Source organism: Aegilops tauschii, chromosome 4, assembly GCF_002575655.3.
Source record: "Aegilops tauschii subsp. strangulata cultivar AL8/78 chromosome 4, Aet v6.0, whole genome shotgun sequence".
NCBI classification, from domain to species: Eukaryota; Viridiplantae; Streptophyta; class Magnoliopsida; order Poales; family Poaceae; genus Aegilops; species Aegilops tauschii.
The window spans coordinates 289,667,655-289,683,306 of NC_053038.3; positions in this window are offsets into that span (position 1 = coordinate 289,667,655).

A 15,652-nucleotide genomic window follows, 5' to 3' on the forward strand; every position below is an offset into this window, starting at 1 on the left:
AGACGGTATGATTTCTCCAGCTCCCATTAGCTTGATGGATTCACTGGGTGGAACTTCATCTAGCACATTTGGCAGGTGCTCTCTTTGCGAGCCGTTAGTCTCATCGAACCGCACATCCACAGTTTCAACAACTTTGTAGTGAAAGAGGTAGAAGACTCTGTAGGAGTGCGGATCCTTTCCGTAACCGAGCATAAAACCTTCATGTGCTTTCGGTGCAAATTTTGAAGTGTGATGTGGAACCTTGATCCAGCACCTAGCACCAAATACTCTAAAATAACTGACATTTGGCTTCTTACCAGTGAGGAGTTCATAGGATTTTTTTTCAGAAGCTTGTGAAGATAAACACGGTTGATGACATGGCATGCAGTATCAATAGCTTCAGGCCAGAACTTTCTTGGTGTCTTGTATTCATCGAGCATCGTCTGAGCCATCTCAAGGAGTGTTCTGTTCTTGCGCTCCACGATGCCATTCTGCTGAGGGGTGTACGGAGCTGATAACTCATGAGTGATGCCTAATGTATCCAAGTATAGATCAAGGCCGGTGTTCTTGAACTCTGTGCTGTTGTCACTCCTGATATGCTTGATCTTGACGCAATAGTTGTTCATGGCACGGTTGGCGAAGCGTCTGAAGACATCCTGTAATTCAGTCTTGTAGAGAATTATGTGCACCCTTGTATATCTTGAATAATCATCAACAATGACGAAGCCATAGAGACAAGCAGTAGTAGTGAGAGTAGAGTAGTGAGTAGGGCCAAATAAGTCCATGTGTAGCAGCTCGAAGGGTTGAGATGTCGTCATGATTGTCTTCGAGGGATGCTTGGCCCTAGTCATCTTTCCAGCTTCGCAGGCACCGCACATGTGATCCTTCTTGAACTTGACGCCCTCGATACCTATGACATGCTTTTTCTTTGCGAGAGTGTGTAAGTTCCTCATGCTAGCATGCCCTAGCCTCCGATGCCAGAGCCAGCACTCTGAAGCTTTTGCAAGAAGGCATACGACAAGCTGTGGCCCTGCTGAGAAATCTACCATGTACAGATCATCTTTCCGGTACCCTTCAAAGACTAGAGACTTGTCAGATTCCATTAGTACAAGGCAACGATATTTTCCAAATATCACAATCATGTTCAAGCCACAAAGCATTGAGACAGACATTAAGTTCAAACCAAGGGATTCAACAAGCATCACTTTATCCATGTGCTGATCCTTTGAGATTGCAACTCTACCTAGACCCAATACCTTGCTTTTACCAATGTCAGCAAATGTGATGTGACTCTTGTCAGATGGACGTATGGTTGATTCCATGAAAAGACTTTGATCACCAGTCATATGATTAGTGCATCCGCTGTCCATAATCCATTCTGAAGCATGAGGTGTCATACCCTACAGTACAGTTAGGGGGATAGGCTTCACCAAGAGTATTGTGAAGCATAAACATTTGACGGGCAAGAGGATTATCAAAGCTCAGATCAAGATTAGGACTGATAGGATGATTAGCAAACAATTCAGGAACAAAATACATAGTGAGACCATTTGGGCATTTGATCTTGCGCCCTACAAGATGTTTTATGTCCCCAGCAATAGCATCAAACGCCTTTGATTTCCGGCTGGAGACCTTTCCCTGCAAAAGAAAGTTAATTCTTCTTAACCACCCACATCTTCAGGGGTGGCTTAGAAGCAATGAGTCTAAGTGCAGCATCTGAGAACTTCGGCTTTGAAGCCCTAGCAAATAGCCTTGCAGGAGGTGAATAGTACTCATATGAATAAGCAGAATAGTTCTTAGTTTTATGAACATAGCGGTTTGAAGAAACACGCTCATATTCATAAGTCTGAGTATGGTTTCCCTGCAAAACATTGCCGTTAGGGTGACTCAGGTGAGTCCTCTATCTGTATGAAGCCTTTGGACCATATGAAGCCTTTGGTCTGGGATTTGTCTTCTTCCCAGGCGGTGTCATGATGACATTCTCAGGAAGATTCTCAAGACAACTTTTGGGAACCCAGAGCTTCTTCATAGGTGGCCCATTCCTGCAGTTAGTACCAATATACCTGGCAAACACTTCACCATTCTGATTCTTAAACAGTTTATAGTTTGCATCAATGGATTCATCAATGATAATAGGGTTAGCACAAGTGAAGCGAGATAAGGTGGATGGATCCACTGAAGGTCCCTTTGCAGCAACCCATGTGGTTTTGAGGTACTGCTCAGGCTTCCAGTAGGAGCCATCAACATTCATTTTCCTCTCGAACCCAACACCCTCTTTCCTAGGGTTTCGGTTCAGAATCTGCTTTTTGAGGACATTGCACAGTGTTTGATGCCCTTTGAGACTTTTGTACATCCCTGTTTCAAGCAATGTCTTCAACCTAGCATTTTCATCAGCAATAGTAGTGGCATCCTCAGCAGCTGATGATATTGCAACAGTAGCAGCAGTAGAACATTCAGCAACAGAAGTAGCGTTATCACGCTCAAGGCATTTTAGACAAGGTGGTTCAAATCCTTCCTGAGCGGAACTGATCTGTTGTGCGCGAAGTGACTCATTCTCTTTTTGAAGATCTTCATGACCCGCTCTCAATTTCTCAAGTTCTTGCTTCCTTTGAAGATAATCATAGGAGAGCTTTTCATGAGTGGTTGAGAGCGTTTCATGACGACTTTCAAGTTCCTGGTACTTAACATGAAGATTTTTTATGTCTTCAATTAAGGACTGAGAACGGGCCATTTTAGCTTCCAACAGGTCATCGCTTTTGTCTAAGAGTTTTTGAGTATGTTCCATAGCTTTCTGTTGTTCAGTTGCAATTTTAGCAAGTGTTTTGTAGCTGGGTTTGGATTCACAATCAGAGTCATCTTCACTTGAAGTTTGAAAGTAAGCATCGCGTGATTTTACCTTGGCACCACGTGCCATGAAGCAGTAGGTGGGAGCAGAGTCGTCCTTGTCATTAGCTTCAGCGTTGGTGACGGGGCCATTGTCTTCAGTGTTGAAGATGGACTTGGCAACGTAGGCTGTAGCTAGAGCCAGACATGCAACGCCAGGGTCGGACTCCTCCTCAGACTCCACCTCCGCCTCCTCAGAAGCAGACTCCTGCTCTGAATCCATCTCCTTGCCAACAAAAGCACGAACCTTGCCAGATGAGCTCTTCTTATGAGATGAAGACTTGGATGAGGACTTGGAAGAAGACTTTCATGATTTCTTCTTCTTCTTGTCATCAGAATCATATTCCTTGCTCGTCTTCTTCTTCTTGTTCTCAGTGTCCCACTGTGGACACTCAGAGATATAGTGTCTAGGTTTCTTGCACTTGTGACATGTTCTCTTCTTGTATTCATGAGTGGAAGCTTCATCATTTCTTGAGCTGGATCGTGAAGACTTTCTGAAGCCCTTCTTCTTAGTGAACTTCTGGAACTTCTTCACAAGCATAGCAAGTTCCTTTCCAATGTCTTCAGGATCATCAGAACTGCAGTCAAATTCTTCTTGAGATGAGGAAACAACTTTTGCCTTCAAAGCACGAGTTCCGCCGTAGTTGGGACCATAGATATCTCTTTTCTCAGATAGCTGGAACTCATGTGTGTTGAGCCTCTCAAGTATGTCAGACGGATCGAGTGTCTTGAAGTCAGGGCGTTCTTGTATCATGAGGGCAAGGGTGTCGAACGAGCTGTCAAGTGATCTCAGTAGTGTCTTGACGATTTCATGCTTGGTAATCTCAGTGGCGCCGAGAGCACGAAGCTCATTTGTGGTGTCAGTGAGGCGATCAAACGTGAGCTAGACATTCTCATTGTCATTTCTCTTAAAGCGGTTGAAGAGGTTGCGAAGAACACTGGTCCTTTTCTCTCTCTGGGTTGAGACGCCTTCGTTGACCTTGGAGAGCCAGTCCCAGACTAGCTTCGACGTTTCCAGAGCACTCACACGGCCATACTGTCCTTTGGCCAGATGACCACACATGATGTTCTTGGCAGTAGAATCCAGTTGAATGAACTTATTGACATCAGCAGGGGTGACTCCTTCAGCAGTCTTGGGAACGCCATTCTTGACGACATACCAGAGGTCGACATCAATGGCTTAAAGATGCATGCACATCTTATTCTTCCAGTAGGGATATTCAGTTCCATCGAAGACGGGGCAAGCAGCGGAGAATTAGATTATCCCTGTAGTCGACATAGCTAAAACTCCAGGTGGCTAAACCGAATCACACAGAAAAAGGGAGTACCTTGCTCTAATACCAATTGAAAGTGCTAGTTATCGACTAGAGGGGGGTGAATAGGTGATTTTTAGGAAAGTCTTCAAAACATGAGAGTTTCGAAGACAGACAATAGAAATGAACCTATTGATATGCAGCGGAAGGTAAACTACACTAAGCAAGCCATAGTCAAGTATGCAATGAAGTGAAAGCACGAAGACTAATAGCAGCTAGGTAGTAAGGATCAGGATGGAAGATGGTATGAAGCCAAACAACGATAGTAGTCACACAGTGAAGACAAATAGTTACAGCAAACAGGCAATGACTTCATGAAGACAAACTATAAATAAAGAGAGGCAGACGATAGAACCAGTCGCTTGGCGAAGACAAGGATTTGTTGGACCAGTTCCAGTTGTTGTGACAACTGTACGTCTGGTTAGGGAGGCTGAGATTCAACTCAGAAGACCGCGTATTCACCTTATTCCCCTTGAGCTAAGGACACCCAGTCCTCGCCCAATCACTCTGGTAAGTATTCAAGGTAGACTTCAAAACCTTCACAGACTTCGTTCACCGGCGATCCAGAATGACTCTTGGATGCTCAGAACGTGACGCCTAACCGGCTGGAGGATTCACAGTCCTCAAGTGTAACAAGTCTTCAGGTCACGCGGACAGAAAGACTTCAGTGATGCCTAACACTCTTTGGCTCTGGGTGTTTGGGCTTTGTCCCCGCAAGGATTTCTCTCTCTCAAAAGCTTCGGAGGTGGGTTGCTCTCAAACGACAAACGCCGTGCACTAACTCTGAGCAGCCACCAATTTATGGTGTAGGGGGTGGGCTATTTATAGCCACTAGGCAACCTGACCTGATTTGTCCGAAATGACCCTGGGTCACTAAGGAACTGACACGTGTTCCAATGATCAGATTTCAAACACACGTGGCAGCTTGACTTGGGCTACAAGTAAAGCTGACTCATCCAGCTCTGGATAGGATTTGCTCTCATTTTCTTTGCTCGAAGACATAGGATTTGGTTGAGCATCACTTCAGTCACTCTGACTTTGTTCACTGGGACCCCACTTAACAGTACGGTGGTTCCTATGACTCAACAAAGAAGAAAAGGAAACAACGAAACAACTAAGTCTTCACGCTCCATAGTCTTCATGCATTGTCTTCTCTTGTCATAGTCTTCAATGTGAATATCTTCACATACCACCATTGCCTTCAATGTCTTCATACATTTTTAGGGGTCATCTCCGGTAGGTAAACCGAATCAATGAGGGACTACTACCTGTGTTATCCTGCAATTCTAACAAACACATTAGTCCCTCAACCAGGTTTGTCGTCAATACTCCAAAACCAACTAGGGGTGGCACTAGATGCACTTACAGACATGACCCATTCCGTTAGGTAGCACTCAATCGTTTAGTATGTTGCTATTGCTTTCCTCAAGACTTATACATGTTCCTATGACTATGAGATTATGCAACTCCCGTTTACCGGAGGAACACTTTGTGTGCTACCAAACGTCACAACGTAACTGGGTGATTATAAAGGTGCTCTACAGGTGTCTCCGAAGGTACTTGTTGGGTTGGCATATTTCGAGATTAGGATTTGTCACTCCGATTGTCGGAGAGGTATCTCTGGGCCCACTCGGTAATGCACATCACTTAAGCCTTGCAAGCATTGCAACTAATGAGTTAGTTGCGGGATGATGTATTACGGAATGAGTAAAGAGACTTGCCGGTAACGAGATTGAACTAGGTATTGAGATACTGACGATTGAATCTTGGGGAAGTAACATACCGATGATAAAGGGAACAACGTATGTTGTTATGCGGTTTGACCGATAAAGATCTTCGTAGAATATGTGGGAGCCAATATGAGCATCCAGGTTCTGCTATTGGTTATTGACCGGAGACGTGTCTCGGTCATGTCTACATAGTTCTCGAACCCGTAGGGTCCGCACGCCTAAAGTTTGATGACGGTTATATTATGAGTTTATGTGTTTTGATGTACCGAAGGTTGTTCGGAGTCCCGGATATGATCACGGACATGATGAGGAGTCTCGAAATGGCCGAAACGTAAAGATCGATATATTGGACGACTATATTTGGATACCGAAATGGTTCCGGGTGAGATCGGGATAATACCGGAGTTCCGGGAGGTTATCGGAACCCCCCGGGAGGTATATGCGCCTTAATGGGTTTTAGTGGAAAGGAGGGGAAAGGAGCAAGGGAGGGGCGCGCCCTCCCCAAGCCCAATCCGAATTGGGAGGGGGGCCGGCCCCCCTTTCCTTCCTCCCTCCTTCCTCTTCCTTCCCTCTCCCTCTCCAAATAGGAAAAGGAGTGAGTCCTACTCCCGGTGGGAGTAGGACTCCCCCCATGGGCGCGCCTCCTCCCCTTGGCCGGCCCTCTCCTCCCCCCTTTATATAAGGAGGAGAGGGGCATCCCATAGACACAACAATTGATCTCTTGGATCTTTTTGCCATGTGCAGTGCCCCTCTCCACCATAGTCCACCTCGATAATATCGTAGCGGTGCTTAGGCGAAGCCCTGCGTCGGTAGAACATCATCATCGTCACCACGCCGTCGTGCTGACAGAACTCTCCCTCAAAGCTCGGCTAGATCAGAGTTCGAGGGACGTCATCGAGTTGAACGTGTGCAGAACTCGGAGGTGCCGTGCGTTCGGTACTTGATCGGTCGGATCGTGAAGACGTATGACTACATCAACCGCGTTGTGCTAATGCTTCCGCTTTCGGTCTACGAGGGTACATGGACACACTCTCCCCTCTCGTTGCTATGCATCACCATGATCTTGCGTGTGCGTAGGAATTTTTTTGAAATTACTACGTTCCCCAACATTTATCTACTGAGGAAATTGATTACATAATGAAACACATGCCTAATGATAAATCCCCCGAACCTGGTGGATTTAATGGACTATTCATGAAAAAATGTTGTCATATCATCAGACACTATTTCTACAAGTTCATTAATGACTTTTACCTAGAAACAGTTTCTCTGCAGCCTATCAATACTACATATATCACACTAATCCCTAAGAATGACAACCCTGAATCCCTCAATGATATCAGACCTATCTCCCTGGTAACCATGCCTATCAAAATTCTCAAAAAACTTCTTGCTAATAGAGCCCAGCTAGTCATTATATCTAGAGTTAGCAAGAATCAGTATGGTTTTATAAAAAACAGGAATATTAACGATTCTCTTGCATGGAGTTTTGAATACATCCATATGTGTCAAATCAAAAGAAGATATCATCATTTTCAAAATTGACTTTGTGAAGCCATTTCACAAGGTGAACTATAATTATATCCTTTTCATGATGAAACATCTGGGTTTTAGTGAGAAATGGGTCAGATGGGTCAATATGATATTGTCCACTACATCTACCTCTGTCATACTTAATGGTGTACCTGGGAAAAATATACATTGCAAATGTGGTGTTAGACAAGGGGACCCATTTTCACCTTTGTTATATGTTATGGTGCGAGAGCTACTGCAAATTATGGTTAATGATGCTTGGAGAACTGGTTCTCTCAAGTTACCTATTGATACCAACTTCACAGAATGCTACCCCATTATTCAGTATGCTGATGACACACTTATTATACTGCCTGCCAATGAGGAACAAATCAAGACCTTTACTGATATACTGGAGAGTTTTTCTAGGTTCACAGGGCTGGTTGTAAATTACAAAAAATCTTCCCTTGTTCTTATTAATATTTCTGATGACAGAGCACAAGAATTGGCAGACTTACTCAAATGCAAGAAGGAAACTATGCCCTTCACTTACCTAGGACTGCCTATGGGTTCCACTAGGCCCAAAGTAATTGATCTAATGACCATGGTATCAAGATTGGATAACAGGCTATCTGGCATTGCTTCCATGATGACATACTATGGTAGGCTCACACATCTTAAGGCTATTGTCTCTGCATTGCCCATATTTGCTATGTGTTGCATTAGAGTGCCTTTCACTATCCTAGACCACTTTGAGAAATCTGGGAGAAGTTTTCTCTGGTATGGTAAAGGTATCAACAAACATGGCAATTGTCTTGTTAAGTGGGAGAAAGTATAACTACCTGAAAAACAGGAGGACTAGTGCTAGATCTCAGAATGCAAACAGAGCACTTCTCACCAAATATTTGTTCAAATTCTTTAACAAAAAAGATATCCCCTAGGTGAACTTGATATGGAATAATTACTATGCTAATGGGGAACTACCAAGATTCCCCACAGCTGTGGGATCTTTCTGGTGGAGAGATTGTTGTTCTATTATCCAAGACTTTAAAAACATGACAGTTTGTGTTGCAGGGACGGGTAGTACAATTAGCTTATGGTATGAAAAATGGTGCTCACAACCATTGACCAACATGATGGCTCAACTATTTTCCTACGCAAAAAGCGCTCATATCACACTGGAAGCTCCGAGCAATCTAAATGATACCAACTTCTATGAGTTATTTCATCTACCAATGTCCAATATTGATGTCCAACAGAGTATCCAGTTGAGAGATTTAATAAATGACAGTGGGAATCAGATAGATAGATAGATTTGGACTCATGGCAATTCTACTGGGTTGGATCTAAATATTATGATAAAAGAATATACCTGGAATATATTGGAAATCCTGCAGATGCACACAAACCTTTCCATTGGATATGGAAATCCTGCACTCTATCTAAGCAAAAAAATCTTCTTCTGGTTACTACTATAGGATATGCTCAGTACTAGATATTTGCTTACCAGGAAAAGCTTCCATATAGAATCTATTAAATGTGTGTTATGTGAGGATGAACCAAAACATCTAACTCATATGTTCTTTAGCTGTGATTTCAGTCAGAACTTTTGGATGGCTATTGGTTTTCAATGGAACACAGATCATGAGCTTCTGGAGATGCTCTTGGAAGGAAAGAGGCATAACAATGTTGTCTGCTTCAAGGAATGCCTAATAGTAGGATGTTGGAGTATATGGAAGCATAGAAACAACATCATCTTTGATCACGAAACTAAGAGCATACAATACTATATCAGTACATTCAAGGAGCAATTTGAGATGATCATCAACAAGGCTAAACCAAGTCTAAAAGAAGGAATGCAGAGCTGGTTACACTATTTGTAGACCATTTATTTTATTGTTTGTAACTCTTGTACAGCCTTTGTAAGATGTGACACCATATTAATGAAAATCAGAGTTACAGTGGGGTCTTCCCCACTGTGTTTGCTCAAAAAAGTGTGTAAAATATTCAGAATTTTATCGCATCCCAGTGAATTATGGTAATTCCAGAACAAGGCGGAAAAGTTTCTATTTTTGCATAGAATCAAGTCAACTATCATCCACACTATCCCAAAGGCTTTACTTGGTGCTTTATTGAAACAAAATCTATAAAACATGATTACTATAGTAGCTTAATCATGTGAACATACAAAAATATTAGGTAATAGTATTGGGTTGTCTCCCAACAAGCGCTTTTCTTTAATGCCTTTTTAGCTAGGCATGATGATTTCAATGATGCTCACATAAAAGAGAAGAATTCAAACATAACAGGAGCATCATGAAGCATATGACTAGCACATTTAATCCTAACCCACTTCCTATGCATAGGTATTTGCTGAGCAAACAACTTATGGGAGTAAGAATCAACTAGCATAGGAAGGCGAAACAAGCATGACTTCAAGATTTTCAACACATAAAGAGGAAACTTGATATTACTGCAATGCCCGCAAGCATATGTTCCCCTCTCATAGTAAATTTCAGTAGCATCATGAATGAATTCAACAATAACTATCACATAAAGCATTCTTTTCGTGATCCACATGCACACAATGTTTGTTACTCCCCACATAAGCAAATTTATTCTCATGGATAATAGTGGGAGCAAACTCAACAAAATAACTGTATTGAGATACTTGATTGGCATAGCCCAATTGAAAATTAGAATCATGGTGACAAGTTTCATGGTTATCATTATTCTTTATAGCATACATGTCATCACAATAATCATCATAGATAGCAACTTTGTTTTCATAATCAATTGAAAACTCTTCCAAAGTAGCGGATTCATTACTAAATAAAGTCATGACCTCTCCAAATCCACCTTTATCAATATTGTAAAGAGATTCAACACCCTCCAAAATAGTGGGATCATTACCTAGAGTTGAGACTTTACCAAACCCACTTTCATCAACATAATCATCATAAATAGGAGGCATGTTATTATCATAATAAATTTGCTCATCAAAACTTGGGGGACTAAAAATATCGTCTTCATCAAATATAGCATCCCCAAGCTTATGACCTTGCATATCATTAGCATAATGGCTATCCAAAGAATTCACACTAACAACATTCCAATCATGCTCGTCATTCAAGGATTTTATGCCAAACATTTTATTGAATTATTTTTCTAATACTTTGGCACAATTTACCTTTCCATCATTTTCATGAAAGACATTATAAAGATGAATAATATGAGGCAACCTCAATTCCATTTTTTTGTGGTATTCTTTTATGAACCAAACTAGTGAAAAAACAAGAAACTAAAAGCTTCAATTGCAAGATCTAAAGATATACCTTCAAGCACTCACCTCCCGGCAACAGCGCCAGAAAAGAACTTGATGTCTACTACACAACTTATTCGTGTAGACTCGTATTGGTCCACCACGCGCAGAGTTTTGTAGGACAGTAGCAATTTTCCCTCAAGTGGATGCCCTAAGGTTTATCAATCCATGGGAGGCGTAGGATGAAGATGGTCTCTCTCAAACAACCCTGCAATCAAATACAAGAAATCTCTCGTGTCCCCAACACATCAAATACAATGGTAAATTGTGTAGGTGCACTAGTTTGGCGAAGAGATGGTGATACAAGTGTAGTATGGATAGTAGATATAGGTTTTTGTAATCTAAAAATAAAATAAAAAGCAGGGTAGCAAGTGATAAAACGGAGCACAAACGGTATTGCAATGCTTGAAAACAAGGTCTAGGGTTCATACTTTCACTAGTGCAATCGTTTAACAATGCTAACATAATTGAATCATATAACAATCCCTCTACGTGCAATAAAGAATCACTCAAAGTTTTTATCTAGCAGAGAACATAAGATGAAATTGTTTGTAGGGTATGAAACCACCTCAAAGTTATCTTTTCTGATCAATCTATTGAGCTATTCCTATAAGTGTCACAAGCATCCCTAGAGTTCGTACTAAAATAACGCCATATGATACACATCAACCAACTCTAATGTCACCTAGATACTCCAAATTCACCACAAGTATCCGTGAGTTGATTATTCGACATGCATCAAACAACTTCAGATTCATAATATTCAATCAAACACAAAGAACTTCAAAGAGTGCCCCAAGATTTCTACCGGGGAAAGTAGGACAAAAAAGTGCATCAACCCCTATGCATAGATTACCCCAATGTCACCTCGGGAATCCGCGAGTTGAGTGCCAAAACATACATCAAGTGAATCAATAGAACACTCCATTGTCACCACGGGTATCCATATACAAGACATACATCAATTGTTCTCAAATCCATAAAAGTATTCAATCCGATAATAGTGAAACCTCAAAGGTAAAAACTCAATTCATCACAACAAGATGGAGAGGGGAAAACACCATCTGATCCAACTATATTAACAAAGCTCGCGGTACATCAAGATCGTGCCAAATCAACAACACAAGAGAGGGAGATCAAACACATAGCTACTTGTACAAACCCCTAGCCTCGAGGGTGAACTACTCCCTCCTTATCATGGTGGTCATCGGGATGATGAAGATGGCCTCCGGTGATGATTTCTCCCTCCGGCAGGCTGCCGGAACAGGGCTCCTGGTGGTACTTCGAAGGTACAAAGGCATGCGGCGGCGGAGTCGAAGTTCTAAGGTTATTTATGGTAGTTTCTCTATTTAAAGGATTTTTTGGCATCGGTCTCACGCTAAGATGGGCCACAAAGTGCCCACTGCCACAAGCCCACGACCAAGGCCCCTGGCGCGCCCTGGTGGGTAATGGCCAGCTCCTTCACCTTCTGTCCTCCCACTAAGCTTCTAGTGCCTCTTTTGTTCCAAAAAAATTGTCAAAAAGTTTTCTTACATTTGGAGAACTTATATTTCTGCACAAAAACAACACAACAGTAGTTCTGCTAAAAACAACGTCAGTCCGGGTTAGTTCCATTCAAATCATACGAAAACCATATAAAATTGTTGTAAACATGGCATGGATACTTCATAAATTATATATACATTGGAGACACATCATTGTTTAGTAGAGAGCTTTTTGTAACACAAAGAGAAAGATTGTCCATAGGTAATTGAATATAACACGATAGATACTTATCATATGCCACGAGGGAGAGGCATATGCTAACATACTTTACGTACTTGGATCGTATGCACTTACTATTGGAATTCTAACAAGCATCTATAACTACTAAAGATAATTAAGGTAAAACCCAACCATAGCATTAAGTAACAAGTCCTCTTTACTCCCATACGCAACAACCCACTCTCGCTACCCACTATAAGAGAATTATGAACGTATTGCAAAACCCTAGAGCGGTAAACCCACACTCTTGCACAACACGGAGGGCACCATAGGACAACACCATATCAACATACAACTCATATCAATCACACCATACCAGAATTAATGCGTAGGACAAAAGGAATCTACTCAAACATCATAGGATTGCCACACATCAGTGGATAATAATATATATCATTAAGCACCGTGTTTAAGTAGATATTACAGTGAGGAGAAGAGGTTTTACACCACTACATAGAGGAGGAGAGAGTTGGTGGTTACGGCGACAAAGTTGTTGGTGTAGATCGTTGTCACGATGGTTGCCCCGGCGCCGTTCCAACGCCACCAGGAGAGAGGGTGAGAGAGCCCCCCTCCTTCTTCTTCTTCCTTGGCCTCCCCCTAGATGTGAGGAGAGTTTCCCCTCTGGTCCATGCCTGCCATGACTCCCAAAGGGTAGGAGCCCCTCCGAGATTGGATCTCTCTCTTTGTTCTCTTCTGTTTCTCTTTCTTGTTTTCTCGCCGAAAACTGTTTCTTAAATTCCCGAAGATCCGTAACTCCGATTGGGCTGAAAATTTCAGGCGATTTTTATCCGGATATTAGCTTCCTGGCGAAAGGACACCTCCAACCGACTTATAGGGGCGCCACAAGCCCTCTAGGCGCGCCTAGGGTAGGGGGCGTGCCCCTTGAGCTTGTGGGCCCCTCGAGCATCGTCTCGCGTTGATTCTTTTTCCCGAAAATCACATATGTTCCAAAATAAATTTTATCGTGTTTGGATTTTCTTTGATATGAATTCCCTGCAAAACAAAAACATGAAACAAACAGGAACTGCACTGGGCACTGAGTCAATATGTTAGTCCAATAAAACCATATAAATTGTTGCCAAAAGTATGTGAAAGTTGTAGAATATTGGCATGAAACAATAAAAATTATAGATACGACTGAGACGTATCAGCTCCTCCTTTCATAGATCGCCCGGTACTGTGTGTGCTATGCTTACTGCCAGTGTGTGCTATGATTGTAGGACATGACCACGTAGACCCAAGATCTTAGTAAGGCCCTTGTCCTGTTCAACAGCCTGTACGGTGCGTCCTATGTCGAGGACTCCTAGCCTGTACGGTGCATCCTATGCCGGCAATACTCAAAGGCTAGTCTTGATGGGAAGATAATGCAAAAATGGGCCATGATGGTTATCAATGCAATGGCAAGGAGTACACAAAGATGTCGTCAAAGTTATCATCCTTGCTTATGGTTGAGGGTCTCAAAATTGGTGAAGTTGTCGAGGTCGATGATGAGTCCGAGGCAAAGATGAGTGGCATTGATGTCGAAGCCGAAACGTACCTATATAGCCGAAACACAATAGGACACAGGAACCACAACTCAAATTCTCAAAGTAAAACGTGTCAAAATTGTCGGAGTTGGTGGAGGAAAAATGATGGTATGCAAGTGCATAAGGGGAAGTGGGTAATCGGAGTGTGCGAGTGCGGAAGTGGAAATGTATTGGCAATGCAGAAGTGTGGAAGTTCAGTTTCATCAGGATTTGTTGGACGTCCGAGGGTTGTCGGACGACCGGTCATCGGACATCCGATCGAGGTTGGAAGTCCAAGAGTTCGTCTCTGTTTTGGGTCACTGGATTTCCGGTATGTGTCGGATGTCCAGTGCGGCTGGCGATTTCGGGCTCGGGGAGAAGGGGATGAACTCGTGGATTGTGAAGAAATTGGGGCAAAATTCGGACGAATTTGTGGATGGAAAGGAGGAAAAAGATTGGGAAAAGCTACATCTACCTACCACACACGAAATCCACGGATCTAATCCAACAATATTCATCACACCAACAAATCACAAAAAAATGGGAGGGCTATTATTGTGGGGATTTTCTAATTTGGGAAGAACACAACAAAACAAGGCTAGAAAACAGGGGTAGGGGCTCCAAAATCATGATTAACCTAGGCTCATGATACCAAGATGATATAGGGTAGAACCCCAGGTGCCCGATCTTTCACGAAATGGAGTGGATCCTATGAAGAACACGAGGGGAAACATGAGAGAAATCACTCAAACCAACAAGATTCGATTACACATATGCTAGATCCTCGAAACACAAAGATATACATGATCCATGATGAACAAGGGGCGATACAAGTTGCAATTTTTTCTCCGTGAGGAGGTCTTGAAGGTCTTCCCGTTAGGGGTCTTGACTCCAAGGTGTATCTTCTCCGTAGAGGCCGCGATCTCTCTCGGTGGAGTAGATCCGTATGGATGAGCAAAGCTCTATCTCAAGTATAAGCTAAACCAATGCTAACCCTAGAAAGAGGGAGGATGAGGAGTATATATAGTCTAAGTGGGCGAAGGGGTACATGGGCCTCGGCCCAACACGCTGCCAACACACAGGGGTCGGACGTCGGACATCTACCGGTCGTTCAGTGGCTACCGAGGGCCCGGACATCCGATAATCGTTCCGTGGCTCGGGAGGGTCGGCGTCGGATTTCCGGCCGGCGTCGGACGTCTGGGGTGTCGGTCGTCCGGTGTTCTCCATACTTCTGACGCTTTGGCTCGGTGGTAGTGGCGTCGGTCGTCCGGTGGCTGGAGCATGTCGGACGTCCGGTCGCTGGAGCATGTCAGACATCCGACGAGTACCGGTCGTCCGGTGGCTGTAGATTCCTGGTAGCTCTTCCTCTTGGTCATTGTACTTGGTGTCCTTAACATCTTGGTTGTCGAGTGTAGCTTCTCCAAGGCTTCCCTCCAAGTACCTGATCACACATAGGGTTTCCGCTTGAGGTAGTAGCCATGTCTCACATATAGGAAAATGGTAGTTCGGAGAGGAGCAAGTTCACCTTATCTTCGATAGCCTTTGCTCGAGCTCTTGTGATAGGACCAAGTGGTGTCATGGGAGACGTAGGCCGGTCCATGGGGATGACCATAGGATGCTCCGCATCATCTCCCCCCCCCCCTT